The sequence below is a fragment of the Eschscholzia californica genome, unplaced genomic scaffold (genome assembly GCF_041429995.1).
Source record: "Eschscholzia californica isolate CP2 unplaced genomic scaffold, dmEscCali1.0.p SCAF_3, whole genome shotgun sequence".
NCBI classification, from domain to species: Eukaryota; Viridiplantae; Streptophyta; class Magnoliopsida; order Ranunculales; family Papaveraceae; genus Eschscholzia; species Eschscholzia californica.
Window position 1 is genome coordinate 37,545,591 of NW_028238420.1, and position 22,082 is coordinate 37,567,672.

Genomic DNA, 22,082 nt, shown 5'->3' on the forward strand with positions numbered 1-22,082 from the left:
TCTCATTAAGAGCGAGCTTAGCTAATAAGTGAGCAACTTCATTAATCTTGCGCGGACAATATTGAAATTGAACGTTTTCAAAAATCGCAATTTCGGATTGTATTTTGAACAAGCTTCAATCACAACCATTGCATCTCCTTCGATAACACAATTCCAACTATGTAATGATTTCGCTCGAGCAATGGCTAGTTAAACCGCCATTGCTTCCGCTGTTGGGAAAAACGGGCACTTAGGCGCAGCGGAAACAAGAGTTTTTCCCCTTTGTGTTAGTTACGAGGATAATATAGAAGAATATGTGGGAGCAATAAACAAAGAACTGAAAGTAAATAAGACAGCGATTTTTAACGTGGAAAACCTCCTCAACGTGAGAAGTAAAAACCACGGGACTCGTAGTCCAACCAAATCAACTATGATAGCAAAGTAGTTACAGACTACGTCCAACCGAGATTCAGACCCTTCCCAAAAGAATCAATCTCAAACACGAAGAAACACGGAGAAACCCTCACAAGAAAGAATAAAACAGCCCAGAAATCTGCAGTCCAAAACGACCCTAAATTCACTAGGATTCCGGCGATCAATCAATGATCCCTCCGTACAAATACTAGATGAATATGTCAAGAACAGTTCTGCCAAATTTCAGCTCAATCGGAGAAGAACTCACCGTCGGATTTTCCGAACAACGAAGACTGCGCGTGCTGAAAAAGTTCTGCCCCGCTCTTCTCGGCAACCTCCTTCTCTCCCTTCTTCTCTTGTGCGTTTCTAATTGTGTTGCCCCCTTTGGTGCTCCTCACACACATCTAAATTAGGTTAAGATAGTATTTATAGACTCCCCCTTAATCCTAATTCCACCGTCATAAGTAACCGACCCAAAGAAACTCGACTCGGGCCCAGGTTTGGTTTCCTAATCCAAACCCAACTAGGTTTCCCCACTAGGAGGAAAACCCAACAAACTCCCCCTCCGACAAGGTGGGAGAAACAGCCAGCCATGTTGTCCCCTTGACCGCCCTGGAAACAGCCAGTTCCGCTTTTCCTCGACAGCCCTGCTTCTTCTTGACAGCCCTGGAAACATCCAGCCTTGCTATCCCTAACAATTTTTTCATCGTATACATCTTACTGTTTCCTGTCTTCCAAGCAAAAAATTGCTCCAGCTTCAACCACAACGAACGAGCATCAGTCTCATTCTCAATATGATGTAGCACATTGTCATCTATCCATTGACTCATCAAACCACACACTTGACGATGTAACAATGCCCACTGATCTTCAGTCGCCCGCTGATCTTCAGTCTTCTCATCAGGTTTCTTCTCATGAAACACCAGAGCGTGAAATTCCTTCACAAAGAGCAAGTCTTCCATCTTACTCTTCCATAGATGATAATTAACACCATTCAAACTTATCATTCTACCCATATTTTCCATCACTAACACAAACAAACCAATAACCGAAGTTATCACAATCCAAAGAACTCTCTAACCTGGAGCTCTGATACCACTTGTTGGGAAAAACGGGCACTTAGGCGCAGCGGAAACAAGAGTTTTTCCCCTTTGTGTTAGTTACGAAGATAATATAGAAGAATATGTGGGAGCAATAAACAAAGAACTGAAAGTAAATAAGACAACGATTTTTAACGTGGAAAACCTTCTCAACGTGAGAAGTAAAAACCACGGGACTCGTAGTCCAACCAAATCAACTATGATAGCAAAGTAGTTACAGACTACGTCCAACCGAGACTCAGACCCTTCCCAAAAGAATCAATCTCAAACACGAAGAAACACGGAGAAACCCTCACAAGAAAGAATAAAACAGCCCAGAAATCTGCAGTCCAAAACGACCCTAAATTCACTAGGATTCCGGCGATCAATCAATGATCCCTCCGTACAAATACTAGATGAATATGTCAAGAACAGTTCTGCCAAATTTCAGCTCAATCGGAGAAGAACTCACCGTCGGATTTTCCGAACAAAGAAGACTGCGCGTGCTGAAAAAGTTCTGCCCCGCTCTTCTCGGCAACCTCCTTCTCTCCCTTCTTCTCTTGTGCGTTTCTAATTGTGTTGCCCCCTTTGGTGCTCCTCACACACATCTAAATTAGGTTAAGGTAGTATTTATAGACTCCCCTTAATCCTAATTCCACCGTCATAAGTAACCGACCCAAAGAAACTCGACTCGGGCCCAGGTTTGGTTTCCTAATCCAAACCCAACTAGGTTTCCCCACTAGGAGGAAAACCCAACATCCGCTACTAATGCGTTCGGAACTGTGATGATATCTGTGCAGGCTGTAACAAAGTTTTCCTCATAGTCTCTACAAACTACTGCATTTTTGCATATGTAGATCACAAAAACTTGGTAGTACTTTTGGATTGGGACTTGGGAGAGGGTTTTGGGTGTGTAAAGCTACAAACTATGAGTACTCGATTTTTATATCATTTTATGTTTGTAAATATAAAGATAAATCCAATTTCCTAATTCAACCCAATTTATTCCAATTTAGTATCTATTTAATCCAATTCCCCCATTGTTAATTTGTACTAATTCTACATTTTCATTTTTTTGTTTTATTTAGACTCCAATTTTCTCATTCATTTGTCAATTGTGAACTTTGAGACAAGATTCCATACATTATTTCAATTCTAATTTTGTGGACTAACTCAAGTGAAATTTCAAATAAAATTTGTTACTTTATTTCTATCACAGTTTTCAGATTTGTTCTTCAATTATGAACTTTCAAACAAAAAATTAACTTGGTTCGGAACTGTGAAATCTTTCTAACGGCGTCACAAAATCACAACTATTTGTGTCATGTCGCAATTTAAAAACAGGGTAAAATTCCACGTCTTAGCGAGAACAATCAAATGGCTAGGGATAATTCAAAATTCCATAAAGAAAAAGCTAGCCATTATTTGATTAGTCTACTTGTTCTTTCACATTTTACTAGTATATATAATATTTATACCGTAATTTGTTTTCAAATATGTGGGTTGATCACAGGACAGCGACTGATGTGGTTGCCCAAGACGGGCTACATATGTTAGACAGATAAAACTTGGCCCAACTGGTTCGACGAAACCTGTGGTCGACAAATTTTTTCGGGCCCAATAACACTTTTTTCCACCAAAATTTGGAATTTTAAGTCTTTTAAAAATTAATAATAAAAACAAGGATGAGGATAAGGCACTTGTGGAGAACTCATGCTCAAGAAAACAAAACAATATATTATCCCAACCATAGAGGCCCTCTCTTTCATTCTTCTCCACTGAATTCATACCAATACAAGAACTTCAACACCCAATCATCTAGAGAGAGAGAGAGAGAGAGAGAGAGATGGCATCATTTACAATTGGTTTTGCTCCAGCAGTAGTAGCAACAAAAGGAAGAGTATATGCAGCTACAGCAGCAAAAGGTGGAGCAAGCAAAGAAGAGAAAGGGTTTTTTGATTGGATCCTAGGAGGAATGCAGAAAGAAGATCAAATATTGCTTGAGACTGATCCAATTCTTAAGAAGGTTGAGGAGGAGAAAACTAGCACTACCAGTGGTGGTCGAAAGGGTAATTCTGTAGCTGTTCCTCCTAAAAAATCTGGTGGATTTGGTGGTCTTTTCGCCAAGAAATGAAAATTAAACATGAGTTAATTTATTATCTCCCACCTATGAATATTATCATCTTCTTTTTTCTTCTTCTTCTTTCTCCCTTTGATCTGTAATTTATGAATTAAAATTCAAATCCAAGTTTTCTGCATTTTGCATTTTAATGAATTACTTTGTTACATTATGTGTGGGTTTGATTTCTTTAATGTGATTGAATTCATTGTTGGACCTAATAATTTTTTCTCTATGGGGCACATTTTAGTATAATATTAAGCAAAAATACAATTCGTCTTCTTCTTTTTCTTTTAAGAAAAAATTATGCATTTCCCGGCAGTTAGAACTTAAGTTTAGCAATTTCTCAGATACAGACCCTCTATCATCAAAGGGTGGTAACATGTATAGTTGTCTACAGTATGTGGCCGATGGAAGGGTGCTAACATGTATATTTGTCTGAAGTATTAAGCCTTTGACTATAGTCGTGCACAGAATGTTGGCAATAATGAACCATTGCCTTGGTTGAATTAAAATTACGAGATACACATCTCTAAGATTATGTCTCTTCATACAGTCATAATCATCTCTATAAATATTTTACTTTTTTATTTTCTTTTTCTCATAATATACTTGATTTCAATTAAATTGATTTATGACTTTCATAGTCACTCTTTTGAAAGTGGAGGTGGTGGTATGATGGTGCTGGTGGAGGTATGATGCTGGTGGTGGTGGTGGCGGTGGAGGTATGATGTTGGTTTAGGTACGGTGGTGGTAGTGGTGTTTGAAATACAAATGGTGGTGGTGGTTGAGATACAGTGGTGGTGGTGATGGTGGTCGTGGTAGTGGTTGAGGTGTGGTGGTGGAGGTCTGGTGGTGGAAAGGTACAGTGGTGGTGGAGGTTTGGTGGTGGTAAAGGTGTATAGTGGTGGTTGGGCGCAGTAAACAAATTTTTTTTTTTTTTTGGGTAAAGTAAAATTCATGCATATGTTGAAAATAAGTTGCTTAATTTTTCAGTCAAAAGCAGGAAATATAAACTTTAAAATAAAGTCAAATTTTAGCTTAAATGAAGTCGAAATTTTTTCATATTACCAAACTAACTTTTTTGTTTTTCTACTTAAATAAGAAAAGAAGTAACTTATTTCAGTGTTGTCAAACGACACCTAAACTCACATTTTATTTCTAAACTTATTAGAGGAGGAATTGAGAGAGATGGAAAGTAGAACCTGAATAGCTCTATAAGTTAGGAGAAGTCCCTCTCGTTTTTTTTTTTTTTTTTCTTTCTTGAGTTATTTCCTTTTTGGGCCCTTACTTTGTGACCAGCTTCCTTCTTGACCCCCTATTTTTCATAAATTCAAATTTGACCCCTTATTTTCAAGTAAATGTCATAACTACCCTTCCTAATTTCAAAATAAAAATATTAAAAAAAAGATATTTTTCCACCTCACCTCTCTCGCCATAACTATACCTTCGCCGGAGAAGAGAGAGGTGAGGTGAAAAGAGAGGTAGGTGGAAATATCTCTTTTTTTAATATTTTTATTTTGAAATACGAAGGGTAATTATGACATTTACTTGAAAATAAGGGGTCAAATTTAAATTTATGAAAAACAGGGGCCAAGAAGGAAGCTGGTCACAAAATAGGGGGCTAAAAGGGAAATAACTCTTTTTTTCTTTCTACATACTGTTTACTTTTAGGGTCCGTTTGAAACCCGTGAAAATAGAGTGGGAAAATCGATTTTCTTACGAAAATCGATTTCCACAATTTGATTCAAACTAAAACGTGGCAAAGTCGAACTCTTATGAGGAAAAAGGTTGGAAAAGCCTCAAATATATTTTACCACAAAGAAGGTGGCAAAATGGTTTTCTCATGAGCTAGAAAACGCGGGCTCCAATCCCAACTCTTTTTCTTTCTTTCTTTCTCTCGATCAATTTTTCTCTCCCAATGATTCTCTCTATCTCCCAACAACAAAATCGAAGTTGGTTCTTCATTTGATTTTTCCTAATTGTTACTCAGATCGAAGTCTATCTCTAAAACCTGGTTCTTCACTTGATTTTTCCCCTAATTGCTACTTATATCGAACTCTCTCTCTAGAACCTGGTTCTTCATTTTATTTCCAAATTAAAGTTCTTAAAGTAAAGGAAGTTCTCCAGATCAAAGTAGCAGGTTAGATTGTCCCCCTCTTGCTTCTCATTTACCTGCTAGTTTGCCAAAATAATTAGGTCAAATTTCCCCCTGAATTTGCTTATTTTAATTGCTATCTGCCAAATTTTCATCTCAAAATGGGTTTTCGTAGTTATCTGATTTTGAAATTTAGTGGGGTATTTAGGGTACTTAAACTGTAAATGATGAACAGAAACGTGAGTTGAATCGATTATACAACCCCACTTCAATTAATAGTTTTATTATTAAGTTTGTTCAAACTTCTTATTCATAACCTACCCATGAACAAAAAGTTTGTTCAAATTGCAAATCATGTGAAATGCATAATTAAGTCCTATTGATGAAGTTCAGTTTACTTTCGGTTATTACATCTTTAGTGGTCTTAAACTGTGATGTTATCTCAGCAGTTGTATTACCAACAATTCGAACAAGAAAGTAACAATTATGTTTCTTGTTTGAACACAAATTGAGATGGTCAGACACATACTGAATGAATCGATGATCTGAGTTTTTTTAGATTCAATGGAGATTGCTTTTTCTAGTATTGTTTTTTGTTGTACTGTTTTTTTGGTGGTATTGGATTTTGAGTGAATTGCTTTTGATTGATTGAGGAGAGATAGAGAGATGGGTCGTAGTTTGTGAAGGAATTCAAAGTTTACTAATAAAGGATCAAAGAATCTTGAGTTGATACAAAACAGCTGACAAGATTGGGTGTTAATTACTTGTGCAACTATTAGGAGTGTGATCATGAATTCTTCTTATTTCAAGTTTTTTTTTTACCACTTCAATATAATTTTTTGATTTCAAACTTCTTTAATCATGTACGTAAACTGTTTGAAACAATGCCCTTAAGAGATTTTCATAGTTAGTTTATTGTTTCATCTTTGCAGAGTTCTTAGGCGTCTTTCCCATCAATTCCAATGTTCACATGAGTATTAAAGGTAGCAAGAAAGAGTTTATCGCTTGTGATGCTAATAAACAAAAAGTTTATTGGTGTTCATATTTACTCGAACTAGCGTGTTTGAAGTGATTGGTATTCTTTTAAAGGGTTATCATCAGGTGGAAAAGTCAGCTAATTTTGATAGGTTTTAGATTGAGTGAACATGGATGAAGAAACTACTACAATGGATGGTGGAGTTAGTGTTGTGGATGACGATGAAGAAGAAATTCTTTACATAGTATGTATGGTTGCTTGTACAATTGACATGGTAATGGAATGCAAGCGTCCACCAATTATAAGGATTCAACAAGTTTGAACAAACATCGAGAACAATTTTTGAAGCGGTTATACAACGAAAGTGATCGAGTATGTCATGAAAATCTTCAGATAAATAGAACTTCATTCCGCATATTGTGTAATAAGCTAAAATTGAAGGGTTTGTATGACGGAAGGTACATAACAGTTGAAGAACAAGTTGCGATCATCCTCTTTATTATCGGCCATGACATCAAGAATAGAAATGCGAACTTCAATTTTATTCGTTCAGGAGAGACAATAAGTTGTTACTTTAATGTTGTCTTGAAATGCAGAAAGACTTATTAAAACTCCCTGATAGTAGATCATCTCCTAATGATAGTATGTGTCCCCAAGCTTGGCATCATTACTTTAAGTTAATCATGGATGATAACTAGTTTCTAAATTTGTTTTGTGTAAAGCTTGGCATCATTACTTTAAGGTATAGTATGCTGCTTAATTTACTTGTAGAATGTTGTGGGGGCTATTGATGGTAGATATATATATATATATATATATATGCAACTGTGCTAACCAAGGATCAACCAATATTTCGTAACCATAAAGGTGATATACGACAAAATATTCTTGTAGAATGTGGTTTCAATATGAGAATTATGTATGTTTTAGCTGGATGGGAATGATCGGCTCGTGATGGTCGAGTATTAATGAAATCCGCATTAAAAAGTCCAATTGACTCATTGACTATCCCAACTGGTTAGTTTCATAATCCATAGTTATATGTTTGTTGCATAGCTTGATTAAATTGTTTCAACTACAACACTTAGTATTCATAGGGAAATACTGCTTAGGTGACATAGATTTCCCAAATGCTCCTGGTTTTATGACACCTTATCGTGGAGTCCGTTATCATCTCAACGAACATCGTGGTCGTCTTCCTGCAAATGTTAAAGAGTTATTTAATTATTGACATTCTTCATTGAGAAATGTAATAGAAAGGTGTTTTGGGTTACTTAAAAAGATTTGCTTGCCTACGAGCATTTACATTTTACGACTTCACAACACAAGTTTATATGGTAATAGCTTGTTGGATCATTCACAACCACATAATGAATGTAGATCCGTTGGATATGTGAGGCGAAGTGATCCACTTGAAAGTACTGAATTTGAACCTTCACCTGAAGAACAAAGTGCCATACTTGGACCGACACCAGAGTGGTATTTAAAAAAAGATTAGTTAGCAACAATTATGTGTGAAGAGTACCGTTGGCGACATCATTCATAGATTTCCTCTACTCTATTTATGTTGCTTATTTTTTGTTTCTTTGAAGGGGATGTTAATGCAAATTACTTGAACATTAAAATTAATGTGATAGAGTGTCCGTTTTATTATTGTATTTGTTTTTTTTTTTGTTTATCTAATACCATCGGCCATTTATAAAATCAACCTAATAAGTTCTATTTATGCCATTTTATTACTAGTTTCACTTTCACAATCTTACCGAACACTTGAATTTGAATTTTTTGGGGAAATCCTAGGTTGTATCAAACACTTAAATTTGCATTTTAACATGGTAAAATGGTTTTCTTTCCCACGAGAAAGAAAACAACTTTCACATCAAATATTTTCACACGTATCAAACGGACCCTTATTCTTTTCTTTCTTTTTTAAATAAACGAGGCATAACCCGTGCCTTCGGCACGAGCACTTTCATTTAGGATTTGGTTCGCTACGGATTGGTTGAGAACTATTACGAAGATGAAAGGATTTCTTTCTCTAAGAATGTACATTTTGTTACACAATTGAGGGATGTGTTCATGAAGCGGAATAAGTGGTTCTTCTCCATTTGATTTTTATTAAAGTTGTACCTTAAAAGAAATCAAAGTTTATAAACATACTTAGCTAGTCGAGCGTCTTTCTTGATGGTGTTGGTGACGAAAAGTGGTGACTAAGACCTCTGGTAATTTTCCTCAGGTGGTCATGGAACTTTTGGAATTTTAGCTAACGATTGAGAAACATTTTGTTGTTTCCAATTCATATATCATGTTATACATGGAAATCAATGATTATTCATAATTGGTATACACATGTGAATAAACAAATTGAATATAAAAAAAACCATAAATCATATATATAACCCTAAATTGAAGTGTTACTTAATTAGGTTGAACCCATGCAAATGGCGTTTTATAACAGAGCACCATCAAAATAGGCTCCATTGCCAAGAACATTGGCCGGAGTGGTTATGAACCTAAGTTCTGACCTGAAGGCCATGTGTTCGAGGCTTTATGTTGGTGCAAAGATAGGCTCCATTTATTTTACCTTTAATTAATATAGTCCATGGTTCAAGATCTGGTTTGTGCGTTTCATCAAACACCTTTTAACGTTAGAAGTTGAAAAACATTGAAGATTAAATTTTGAATATAAATGTTATTAACATTACCTGTTTAATAACATGGGTGTGAATATATCGTCCTTGGTCGAAACACTTATGATTGGATAATGACTTCAGAACAAAAGTAATGAACAATTAATAGTCGAATTTGACTTTTGGAGCATGTGGGTGTAAACGAAAAATAAACTTTGTGAAGAATTAAAGTGAGAGAAAGATCAAATGAGATAATTACAAATATAAACACAGTGTAAAAATTAGGAAGATATAAAGTACAAATAGAGAGTTTGTCTCAACTTGGAATTCAGGATAAATTTATAATCCGTTTATGTGAATGGATTTCTCTTTGTGGTAGCGAACTTGAATCCTCTTTTCTAGAATCAACATGAACAAGAAGAACAAACATTTTTTTATTTTTTTTAGGCATTGAACAGGCATTGTTTTGGAAACACCGTAGAGAACTTATTACTTTCCCACCTTGAATGTGTGAGTCATATGGCCGACCAGGAATGCTAACAAAATGTGTATATATATAGAAAGAGATTATAATATGTACACACTTCATTATATGGAAGAAAAGAAAAAGTATGTCAAAGAAGGAAGGAGGCTAAAGAAGAAACATCATATGTTCCCTATGAAGACTCATGAAGAGCTTGCAAATCTATATAATAAAACGCAAAGTTTTTTGCTGACTGGGACAAGACAAAAGACAAATCCGGTCGTCCGTTGCAATTTTGAAACATTTTTTACCTTCATATCTATTACCCACCTTGATTTATTGATCCACTAAAAAAGGTGACTAAACCCACTTAATTCTTTTAATCTACACCCTCCATTCTTTTAATCTACACCCTTCCCTTTATTCCACCAGAAGAGCGTTAAGGACCCTAGCTCTTCCTCATTAAAATTGTTTTCTCATTTCTGACATGCCTCTTATCCTCCTTCCGTTACAAAATTTAATGATGTTTTAGGTTACTTCTTCTCTCTCATAATTGTAGCATTTATCTCTCTCTCATCAGGTTCTAATTGGTGTTGGTTACCAATGGATAACAACTTACACATATTGGAGAAAAGGTTTGTACCACTTTCAGAAATTTTCTTTTATTTGAATCTCATTGGGTAAGGGCATCAAAATCTCCCTTTTAAAGTTGAGTTTGAATACACTTTCATGATGAAGAGGAAAGTAACCTAAAAGCTTTAGCAATCCTGTCATAATCAGTTTTAGGGTTCAAATTAGTTCTCACTACCTCTTAGTTCCGGTTGATGAAATGATTATTTCGTTTTGGATTTCTGTGTTTCTGGGTATTGAATGAAATAACTGATGTTAGATTTTGGATTTCTAAGCTAATGTTTGTTATATGGATGGTATATTTTTTGCCGTTCCAAATCTTTAATTTATTTTTTCTGCAGCTCTATAGTGATAAGTGCACTTTTGAAGTTCATCATGTTAGTATGGAAGGATAAAGATTGAAAATTTCGCATGTTTGGAGCATGAAGATTCACTATTTAAAGTTGCATAAAACACATTTGATATAATTCCTCAATGACGATGATCGCGCCGAATTCCGAAAAAAAAAATGGAACATGGGTATGTTTTCTTTTTTTTTACTTAGCTCTTTACTTTTTTTGGCGGCTTTCTTCGATGGATTATTGAATTTAAGGATGACTTCTTTTTTTGATTTAGCAGCTTGTTACCCTCTTCATCAACTTTGTTCGGATAACATTTGTTTAATTACGGTAATTTGAATCAATTTCAAAAGAGGTTTGCAGTGTTTTGTTTGAAGAGGCATGAAAGTTTTGTTTGATGTTATGGTGCAGGTTTACTTTCTAGAACTACTTAAAGACTATCATTTAGTCATATTGCTTTCTTTGAACTATGGTGAGTTCTAAATATTTTTTATTTTTGACTTTCACCTGTCCCTATCTTTTATATACTTTTGGTAGCTTTTCGAGTTCCTTAACATCTAACACTTCCATCTATCATACCCATACTAGGATACAAGGGAGGGGAGGGGTTTTTGTGGGAAACTTTGGGTACATTAGAGTTTTAGTTACAAATGGAAAATATGGTTAAAGAGTTGTAATAGGAGGTATGTTGAAAGCAGACAAAGTTAAGGGTTTTGAAGTTGAACCTATACTTTAGGTCTAAAAAATAAATGCTCGATAGATGCAGGTATTATAGATAATAGAAAAAATCTTAGAATAGTTTGGAAATTTATCTTCGATCACTTCAAGGTTTATAAGAATCAGTCCAAACTTTCTCGTGGAGAATAACGCTTTAGTTTCATATTTAACGCAGTATAGGATAAACTAATCAGTATCTTTGTACATATCTTTATAATGAAGTATAAAAACCTTTCATTGTTTTAGTTCTATCTAAACTTCAATAAAAATATCTAAACCTTTAATTGTTTCTAGGGTTTCTTTGAGTTTGATTTGTATTATGGTTATTTTTATTGTTTCTAGGGTTCGTTTGTTAGATTTTTTTACTGCCTATGTAACTTCAACAGTCTCTTTCATGGTCTCTTGAAATTTGAGTACTCTCTTACTCTTACCAATCATTTATTTTTCAGTTTAAATTTGTATTGAATTTGAATTTATGACATGCTCGATATCATTTACAGGAGGAGAAGGAAAAGAGTATGTTTCATAAGGATTACAAGAAATGGATTGGATTTTTCTTAGAATCCATCAAATTAAGGACATATTCTTCACCAAATTTACAAGGGAGAAGGATGAAGGTATGTCTTACAAGGTTGATGAATATGAATATATGATTACATATTTAACATCGTTTCGATCTTATTTTGATATATATCGTATAAATATTTTCTTTTAGTCTGATTCAGATAAATTTTATAACCAGTCTCCCATGTTAGCTTTCATGCATATCTGTACCAACGCCATAACAACCACAACCGTGTTTTGGTATTAGTGACGGTAAATATGGGGACTTTTACTTTTTTCAACATTTACAGTTTCGTGAATACCAACTGATCTTTGACTCTTAAAAAAACATGATACGAACTCGTTTGAAGAAAATGAAATAAGATTGAAAGGTCCAGAGAGAAAGAAAATGGAAGAATCTGAACACTTCAGATGTAAGGGGGGCTTTAAAGAGCCTGATGCCCGAGTTGTCACCTATGAGTACAAAGACATACCTTTAGAGTATAATGAGTATGTCGTTTATGATCCGAAGAAAGTATAGCCTTTGCCCTTCTCTTTGTCCCTTTACTTTCCTATCTTTAAGTTCATTGTTCTGAACTATTGATGTTTAATGGATGATGAGTTGTATACATGTAGGCAAAGTTGTGATGGACACATACAAGTAGGCAGAGCGAATCATGTCACTTTTGCCCTTTGTGTTTTGAGGTGTTCAAGGAAAGAATACCAGCCAGAATAAAAGAGGGCCTACTACCATCTGATTTCAATGTGGAGTTGTATAGGATAATAGACAAAGATAGGGCAGGGGTTATCAGAATAGGAATTATGTTACGTGGGTTGTCAGAATAAGAGTTAACAAATGATGTATGAAATTATGCTTCTGTTTTCTTGTGCTTATACTAGGGTCCCTATTATTCTTGAAACTGTTTAGATATGGGGCTAGGTTACAGCTTATGCTTTTCTGTTTTGAGAGTTTTGTTTATGTCTTGGTAGACCAGTGTGCTCTTGTAAACCATTATACTTTTGATGGGTTCTAGCACCTTTAGTACTGTTGATATATGCAACAAAAAAAGGCGACGAATAGAAGGTGATAGTTTTATACGTTAACGACGTAAATTTTTGTTTGTTTTCTTATACCTTAAGAACAACACTTTTCAAATCTTCGCAATCTAAATTTTATCTTTCTATATGAATTGGTGTGATCTAGACGAAAATTAGATCACATAAATTACATTATAATCAAGATAAAACATACATCTATTACATCCCTCCACCTCCAAAACAATTTAAACCCTATCGACACCATATATATCTAAATTTTCTCCATTATGTTATCTTATTTATGGATCTTGCGAACATCTATCATCCTAAATTTTCCATTAAATATTATACGATATGTTTGATTTTGTCGTATTTTGTTATATTTTGAAAATGGATTGCACCGTGCCGAAGGCACGGGCTATATCTAGTCCTTTATAAAAACACAACCTTATAAAACTACAAATACACAAAGTAGGGACATATATAATGATGAAAAATTTCAAGTGACATAAACGTAAAGAGTTATTCCAAATCTTATATATTTGGAAACATCTTATGAGTATATTTCAGTTGTGATTGTATACCTGAAGTTTGTCGAGTTTCGAACCAAGTTAATGAAGAAAATGATATGCTGATGAGACATGAAAATGTCTCATCTGAATCTCTTAACTCGGGTCAGTTAGTCCGATTCGAGCGGTTACTCTGATGATTTGTTTGATTTTCTTTCTCAGGTATCTTCTACGGATTTGGGCTCGAAAAATAGATGAAAGAGGGGCATTTTGGTCATTTTAATTTTCAGCGAGTTGTGATCAATTTTTGATGCTCGGATGAAAGTAGAGCCCAAGACGAATCCAACGGCGGAAACAGAGGTCAAATCGGAGTTCGGATGAGATAATTTTATCACGTCAAAGTTTTGGTCAATATCCGGTCAAGTTAGGGCATTTCAATGACATGTGGCACGAATCTGGACGTTAGTACGAAAAATTCGGTACAAAGGTGGGCACCAGCGGGACATTCTCGGGATTTTCTCCAAGTGCTGATCCTGTATAATGTGACGCATGTTTCCCTCCGTGCGGCCACTAGATCCGACGATCAGCTTGCTATGGTGACTGATGAGACATGAAAATGTCCCATCTGAATCTCTTAACTCGGGTTAGTTGGTCCAATTCGAGCTGTTACTCTGATGATTTGTTTGATTTTCTTTCTCAGGTCTCATTTACGGAGTTCGATGCAAAAACACTATGATAAAGACATGCTTGAGGGGCATTTTGGTCATTTTAATGACAAGGGTATTTTGGCAAATATTGGTGCTCGGATGAGAGTAGAGTCCAAGACGAGTCCAAAGGCGAAAACGGGAGTCGAATCGGAGCCCGGATGAGCAAAATAGAGCGGATCAAAGTTTCGGTCAAAATCAAATCAACTTGGATCTTTCAGTGACACGTGGCGAACAATCTGGCGGTGAGGGACAAATTCTTGGTACACTGGTGGGCAGTTGGGATATTTCGGGAATCAGTCCAAGCGCTGATTCAGTGCATTGCTACGCATTATACTCCCATGGTCCCGGGAAAATCCAGTGATCCCTAGGCGACACGCAAGAACAAATCCATCTGACGGCTTCTCTACTCAGTACCGGTACTCCCTATTGCACCCTAGCTTATCCGAATCCAGCGTAGCATGGTAACCCGAAACACGTGAACTTCTCTCCTCTTTCTCCATGTATCTTCTTAAATTGGAAAGAATAACAAACAGTAGAGAGAGAGAGAAGGAAAGAAATTTCAATTGAATGTGGGCTGGATTCAGAGAGAAATTCGATGAGAGATTTCGAAAGACAATGATAAAACAAAGAATAGAAGCTGGAAGGAAAGAGATGAACCGAGATTTCGAATTAAAGAGAGAAGGAGATCAGATTTCGGCTGGAATCAAAGAAGGAAAGAGATTTTAAAATAGAGAAAGTATTTTCTCTTGATTTGGATTGATGATCTTTCTCTCTCTCTCTCATCTTTATCTCCTAAAACAACAAAGATTTTGAGGGAGATTGAGATTCTCGGTTTGGCTGGTATAAGACAGAGAGAGAGAAGAGAGCTAAAATCATCTCGGATGGGACGAAGCCTCTCGAGCTCAATTTAACAGAGATATTAGAGAGAGAGAGAGAGTGATGTAGGGGGTCTCGGGTTAAACAGAAACGAAAAGAAAAAAAGAACAGAGACATAAAACCGTGGAGAGATCATCATCATCATCATCTACCTTTCTTCTTCTTCTTCTTCTGTTTGTAATTCTTCCTTTTTGTGAGAGAAAGAGAGAGTTGTAGAGAGGGAAAGAGAAACAGAAAGAGAGCTATTGTAGAGAGAGAGAGAAACAGAAATTCGGTTTTAAAGAGATTAATTTGATTTTTCTTGATATTTGATCTCTCTTGTTGTTTATTACCTCTTAGTGAGAGAGAGGGAGATTAAAGAGAAAGAGAGAGAGAGATTACAGAAAGAGTGAGAAAGAAACAGAAAGAAAGAAGGTTGAAGAAGATGAGAAAATAGGTGAGAAAATAATTTTCTCACAGGGAAACCGATTCCGGGAAGACGAGAAAATCGTTTTCCCTAAGGGTCTGTTTGGCAGAATTTTGGGAAAACAAAAGGAAAATCTTTCCCTAAGGCCCTGTTTGGTTCTGAAATAGCGAAAAAGTTAAGTTTTCTTCTCCCTCTCTTTACTTTATTTTCCAAATTCTTTTATTTCATGTCCATAAGTAACTAATTCTCTATCTAGGGTTTAGATGAAGTCGTAATAATCATTTTCTCGACAATTTATTAAAGTTTTTATTATTTTAACGATAATATCTTCCGGGTTTTTAGACCATCCATGGACTGAAAACCTGAGTTATACAAAGAACAATCGAATTAGACCAAATTAAATTGTCGTTAGAATTGTTAGGAAGACGGATTCAGAAAACCCTAGGCTCTCCCCCATTTGAGTTCCTTGTATCATTTGTAATTATTTTCTTTCTGTAATTTTATTTTATTTATTTTAATTTAAAACCAAAACTAAAAACCAATTTCAAAATCAAAACCGAGTTACTTCCAAGTCTTAGAATAGGTTTCACTTAGTCTCTGAGGAACGAACCGGTCTTACCGGAAATATTATAACTTGACACCCGTGCACTTGCGGGTGTAGACCTATTTAGGATAACCTTTCTAGGCCCATCAGTGACACGAGGCGTCATCCAAGGAGCGTGTTGTATGTTGTTCCAGTAAGCCGCATAGCACCAAATCTTCTCCTCTTGCCAACAAGCACACGTTGATTGGGTACTTCCCTTCTCCTTCCTTTTCTCTAAATCCCAACAGTATAACAGTGAACATGGAAGATAAGGAAATCTTTTCCTTATAGAAAGAACCGAGAGGGAAAGAGAAAGCTGGTATCCAACATAAAAACAGAAAGAAGACAGAAATAGAAACGTTACAACCGTGGTGATTAGAAGGGAAAGTTATCTTTCTCTCTTCTCTGGTTTTAGAGAGAGAAAGGAAAGATTTATTTCCTTCTCTCTTACAAACCGAGAAAGGGAAGTTAGAGAGAGGGGATCTCTCGGCTGGGAATAAAACAAAAGAGTACACCATTATCATAAAAAAAAAGTGTTCAGCTTATCCATTTTTTGATCCTCCACGGCCAAAACAGGGAGCAACTACTTTCATTTTCTTCTTCCTCTAATTTCTTCTCTTTTTGTGAGAGAAAGAGAGAAACAGAGAGAGAGATTGTAGAGAGAGAAAGAATTGTAAGAGAGGGAGATTACAGAGAGAAATAGAGAAATTGTAGAGAGATATATTTTTGAATTAGTAAAACCGATTGAAATCTCTCTATTTCTTTACTGTTTTGATTAGAGAGAGAAAAGAAGAGTTACATTACTGTTTTAGAGGGAGAAAGAGAAAGTTTAGAGAGAGAAAGAAGGAAAAAACAGTAGAGAGAGAAGAACCAGTCGAGGAAAATAATTTTCTCACCAGGAAATCGTTTCCGGGAAGAAGAGAAAATTATTTTCTCTAAGGGTCTGTTTGGCTGCACAGAGGGAAATTCGCGAGAAAAAAGGTGTTTTCTTCTTCGATTCTTTTTCTTTATTTAATATTATTATTTCTCATTTATCCCACCATGATTATGATCTCTTTAGTGATGAGTAGCTAAATACATAGTTTAGGGTTTTGATGACGTTTTTGTTATGCATGATTATTAGATGATTATTTCGACAACTTAAGTGCTTAGACATATTTCAATTTCTTTTTGAGTTTTTCATTACTTATACTTCGATAGTCTTGATCCATTATATTTAGATTAGGTTCTTTAATATTTGATACTTGATAGTTGATAAATAATAGTTAGAGTCCTTAAGAATTGATTATTCGTTTAGTCACCAAAAGGTAATAGATTTAAATCGATGTTTATGCATGATTAAAATAGATTCAAAACCCTAGACTTCTCCTCCATTCATCCGTTCGCCGTTATTACTTATTTACGTTATTTTAATACTTTACTATTCAATCGTCAAAAATCAAAATCGAATTCAAAAATCCAAGTTAGTTTTAGGTTTAAGGTTGAGTTTGACTTAGTCTCCGCGGATCGACTCCGGTCTTACCGGGTTTACTACTTGACACCCGTATACTTGCGGGTGGTGACCTATTTAGGAAACTTTCTAGGCCCATCATATGCTCCATGTTTGGATTATTGTAGATATTGCAAATCCTTACACAACCATACAAAAATAGAGAGCTCCATAAAAGAAAAAATGAACAATAACATATGCAAATACAATTCAGTTGTGATTATACACCTCAAGGTCGAATTCCCAATCAAGTTCATATAACACCTGCAACAAACACGATAACAAAAAATGAAAGAATCAATTGCAAAATTTCAATGTAAGAAAAAACAAATTGAACGAATAAGATAGAGATTGTGCTCTAAAAAAAATATAAAAAAATAAAGATTGTGAAGATGTAAAACTCAGAACAAACAAATATAGTAAAGAGTAGGTCTAGAGAAGAGGATGATCAAAGATAACATTTATTTGGAGAAATAAATAGAGAATAATGGTTTCAAAAGATGGATTTATTGACATGAATTCAATTAACGGAATATGAAGAAATCGAAATTCGGGTGCATTCCCATGAAAGGTCACACCAAGTAAAGAGAGAAAACGTGGATGGGGAAACTGAAATGACCCCTTCCCCACACACCATTTTTTAAGAAGGATGAAATCAAGTAATCAACGGTTAAATTTGAAACTAATAAAGAGTTTAAAGGTTTTGATTAAAATACGTGAATTTGGACAGCCAAATTTATGTTGCTAAGGACACATTCTATCTAGTTAGCAAGTGGACCACATGTGCAATCCTAGTCAGCGAAAGGGAGCATTCATTTTGTCCCAGTCAGCAAAACAAGTCCTGTTTTGTTATATAGATTATATTTAATTGGGTCCATGAGGATAAGACCTAAAATAAAACACAAAAATAGATTAAAGTCATATCCTCCCAAAAAAGGATTTTAGTTATTTAGCACTTTGGACCTAATTAATTACCCTCGTAATCAAGGCATACCCAAAGGCATTAGTAACAGCATTGAGTCCACACAAAGGACTTTCTGGTGGGGAAAATCCAAAACCTTTCACACCATCAGCTGTCCCGCCATATGTAAACCCCGCAATCAAGGAGGGTTGGGTTTTCGTCTCCCCCATCTGGATAATCAAGTCTTCCTTAACAAAATTATCTGGCGTATTATCAACAACCCTCATTCGGTTTGGGTGCAAATTCTTAAAGATAAATATTTTCCTAAAACGGTATATCCTTCTGCACCCAAACAAAACCACTCGTGGTCTTGGAAAAATATATGCAAGCAGTTTAACCAGGTTAACAACTTAATCTTCTGGGACGTCAACAAAGGAGAGAAGATTAACATATGGAACGACTATTGGATCCCCGATCATCCTCCTCCTATTGTTAACCGTAGCGCTACCAATATTAAGTGGGTTGCCCAACTAATTGAAAATAATACTTGGAATATGAATATAATTAACAACTGTTTTGACAATGATACAGGTAACGTGATTTTAAGCATCCAGCTACAAGCAGATAAAGAAGATACGGCAATATGGTCTTTGACCAAATCAGGTAAATTCTCCATAAAGTCGATGTACAACTACCTAAGAAATAGTAATAATCTCTATCAGCAGGAAACAATAGACTGGTTATTTATCTGGAATATCAATATGATTCCATGCATCAAACTATTCCTTTGGAAATGCTGCACTAATAGCTTACTTGTTAGAAGGAAAATAGGTAAATTCATTGGAAATATTTATAACTGTATCCATTGTACTGAGGAGGAATCTTTAGACCATGTGATGTTGCATTGTGACTATGCTAAGGCCATTTGGTTTCACTTCCATATTCGGTCTGATGCTTTAGACTCTGTTGCTCAGTGGGTTCAACAGTGGAAACGATTAGATGAAGAGCAAACGAGCCTATATGCTAAAATTATGTGGTTTATTTGGAAAGCTAGATGCGAAAATTGCTTCCAAACCATTAAGCAAACTCCGGTTCAAATCATTGAAAGGATTAAACATTCTTCTACCTCACCATTGAATACAGAATATTTACTAACTAATAAGTGCAGGAAACAACCAAAGCAACACCAATGGAAACCTCCATCGACACCATTTCTCAAGATTAACATAGATGCACCTTTCAGGAATCTCACGGAACCAGCAGGAATAAGTTGTATTATACATGATGAACAGGCTAACTTTGTTATAGCAGCAGCAGATACGGTTCGTGCACAAAACGTGGAGGAATGTGAGAGTCTAGCCTTACACTTCAGCATAACTTGGGCAATTCAATTCCAAATCAAATTCATTCATATAGAAAGTGACAACCTTAATATGGTAAACTTTGCAAACAACCAAAGTGATGGCCTCATGTGGCAATCGAAACAGATCATTTCATCGACAATGAAGCTCCGTAATCACTTCACCGAAATGATCTTCACTTACACTCCCAGAGAATGCAATGCGAAAGCTGACAAGCTGGCAAAATGGGGGAGAATCAATCGGCAAAAGAAGATTTGGAATACTGCGCCGTCTTTTATTATGAATGTAGCGTAATTTGTTAGTTTTTTTCTTGTTCTTCCTGTATTTCTCATCAAAAAAAATTTAATTACCCTCGTAGACATGAAATCTCTTCCGACCTAATTCCTATTCAATTCCCGTTCAAATTTTAAGGAGTCAGACGACCTCAATCCATCCCACACAACAAAACGTGTATTCATCCAACAAAAAACCTACTTCATCTCAGTTTCTCTCTCTAGAAATCGAGAAGAAGCATTGCTCTCTCTTTCTCGATCTCTCAATATTTCTTATTTCTTCACCATACATTTCAGAAGGTTCACCAAACACATTATAGAGCATAATCGGAACCCTAAACGTCAGAAACAAAACGTAATGAATGATTCATCGTCTACATCTTTAAGCCTCATTAATGATTGAAAATGTTTTATTAAGGTTTGAAAATGCTCATGAGAAGCTCTAGAAAACCATGAAGCTTCAGCTTCTTGCTTGCTTTATGCTTGAGTTTGTACGGATTCATCTTCAAGGTTATGTTTCATCATCTTTATTTATTTTTAGGGTTTTATCTTCAAAATTATGTTTTAGCTTCTGTACCGTTTCACAAATTGTTTATTACATCCATTTTATATATTTTCTGTTCGTAAACATGTTGTTTCAAATTATGTTTTGTACTATGATTTTCCATATTGTGATTTACAAAATATGATTTGTGGTCATAATAATGCGCAATTTGATATGTTATTATCTAGTAAAAGTTATATTTTTATAATACGTGACAACATACGTTTTTTAACGCAAAGTAATGTGTTATTATCCAGTAAAAATACCAAAATACGAAAATGAAAGTTTATTAGCAAAAACAATATTTGTGTTTTCTCAGACATTTTCTATTTTGGTAGATAATATTAATTTTTTTATTGGATAAGAGAGCTAAATCCAAAAAAAAAAAACAATCTGCAGATTATTGGAATAAGTTCTAAAAATAAAAACGATAAAGGAAAATTAATGGGTGGCTACATCGCTGATGCGATTGGATAGCATCAGTTTATACGAGATTGCAAATCAATTTTTACAAGATTGCAAATCGAAAATGAAAAATCTTTTAATATATTTCACTAACAAACAATGTATTTTATTTTTTGTTATTAAAATTTATCTATTTTGTTTGAAGTAAAATGTATTTTTCATTTACTTAAGTATGTTTTTTATATACAAATGTTGATTTGTAAATAAACAAAACTGTTATGTTATATTTTTAGACAACAATCGATAAACTTCAAATTGAAAAATATAAATTTTGTTCGAGAGAAAATGAATATTTTCATATGCCAAACATACATTTCTTATTGAAAGTTATATAACACATACTTAATAATGAGAATAAGTTGGAACATAATGTGTTTTACTGATAACAATAATAAAAGATTTTCTTTTGCATTTCAATGGTGCCCAACCATGGTTGGACATTGTTGCAATCTTCTATAGGTAAACTGTTGTGGCATACTTTAAATCATTCTTCACAAACTCAAATCGTGATCCGTGTTTATACTTTATTGAGAAAGGACGAACGCAAATGCCTTCGCACTGTCAGAGAATAATTGACCAACGTGAGTAGAAATTTTATCACAACCCTCAGATTTGAGAGTCGTTTTTTTTTTATGAATAGAGTCGTCTTCTCTACTTTGATGATTGCGAAGGATAATCCATGAGCACTATTGTAATTGGCAATATAAAAATGAATTATTATGATAACAGAAAGCATTATGATGAATACAAAATGAGTTATGTATCATATAATGTGGGAAATATTGAATGAATTATTCAATATTTATGATACATAAATTATTTTCTGCGAAACAAAATGAATTGTGTTAATTGCCTATATCATAATGTTTATCTGTATTTTATTTGATTTTTCAAAAAAAAAAAAAAATTGGATGTTGTAGGATTTCTTGACCATTCCCTGGTTCC

The 22,082-nt window shown here is 34.9% G+C and overlaps 1 long non-coding RNA gene across 1 annotated transcript; it reads left to right on the plus strand.

Annotated features, from left to right (window-relative positions):
- The first annotated feature begins 5,428 nt into the window (after nucleotides 1-5,428).
- Nucleotides 5,429-7,499, plus strand: LOC147550008 (uncharacterized). Its single transcript, XR_015237958.1, has 2 exons — nucleotides 5,429-5,734; nucleotides 6,622-7,499. It is a non-coding gene; the product is annotated as an uncharacterized LOC147550008 (long non-coding RNA).
- The last annotated feature ends 14,583 nt before the right edge of the window (nucleotides 7,500-22,082 follow it).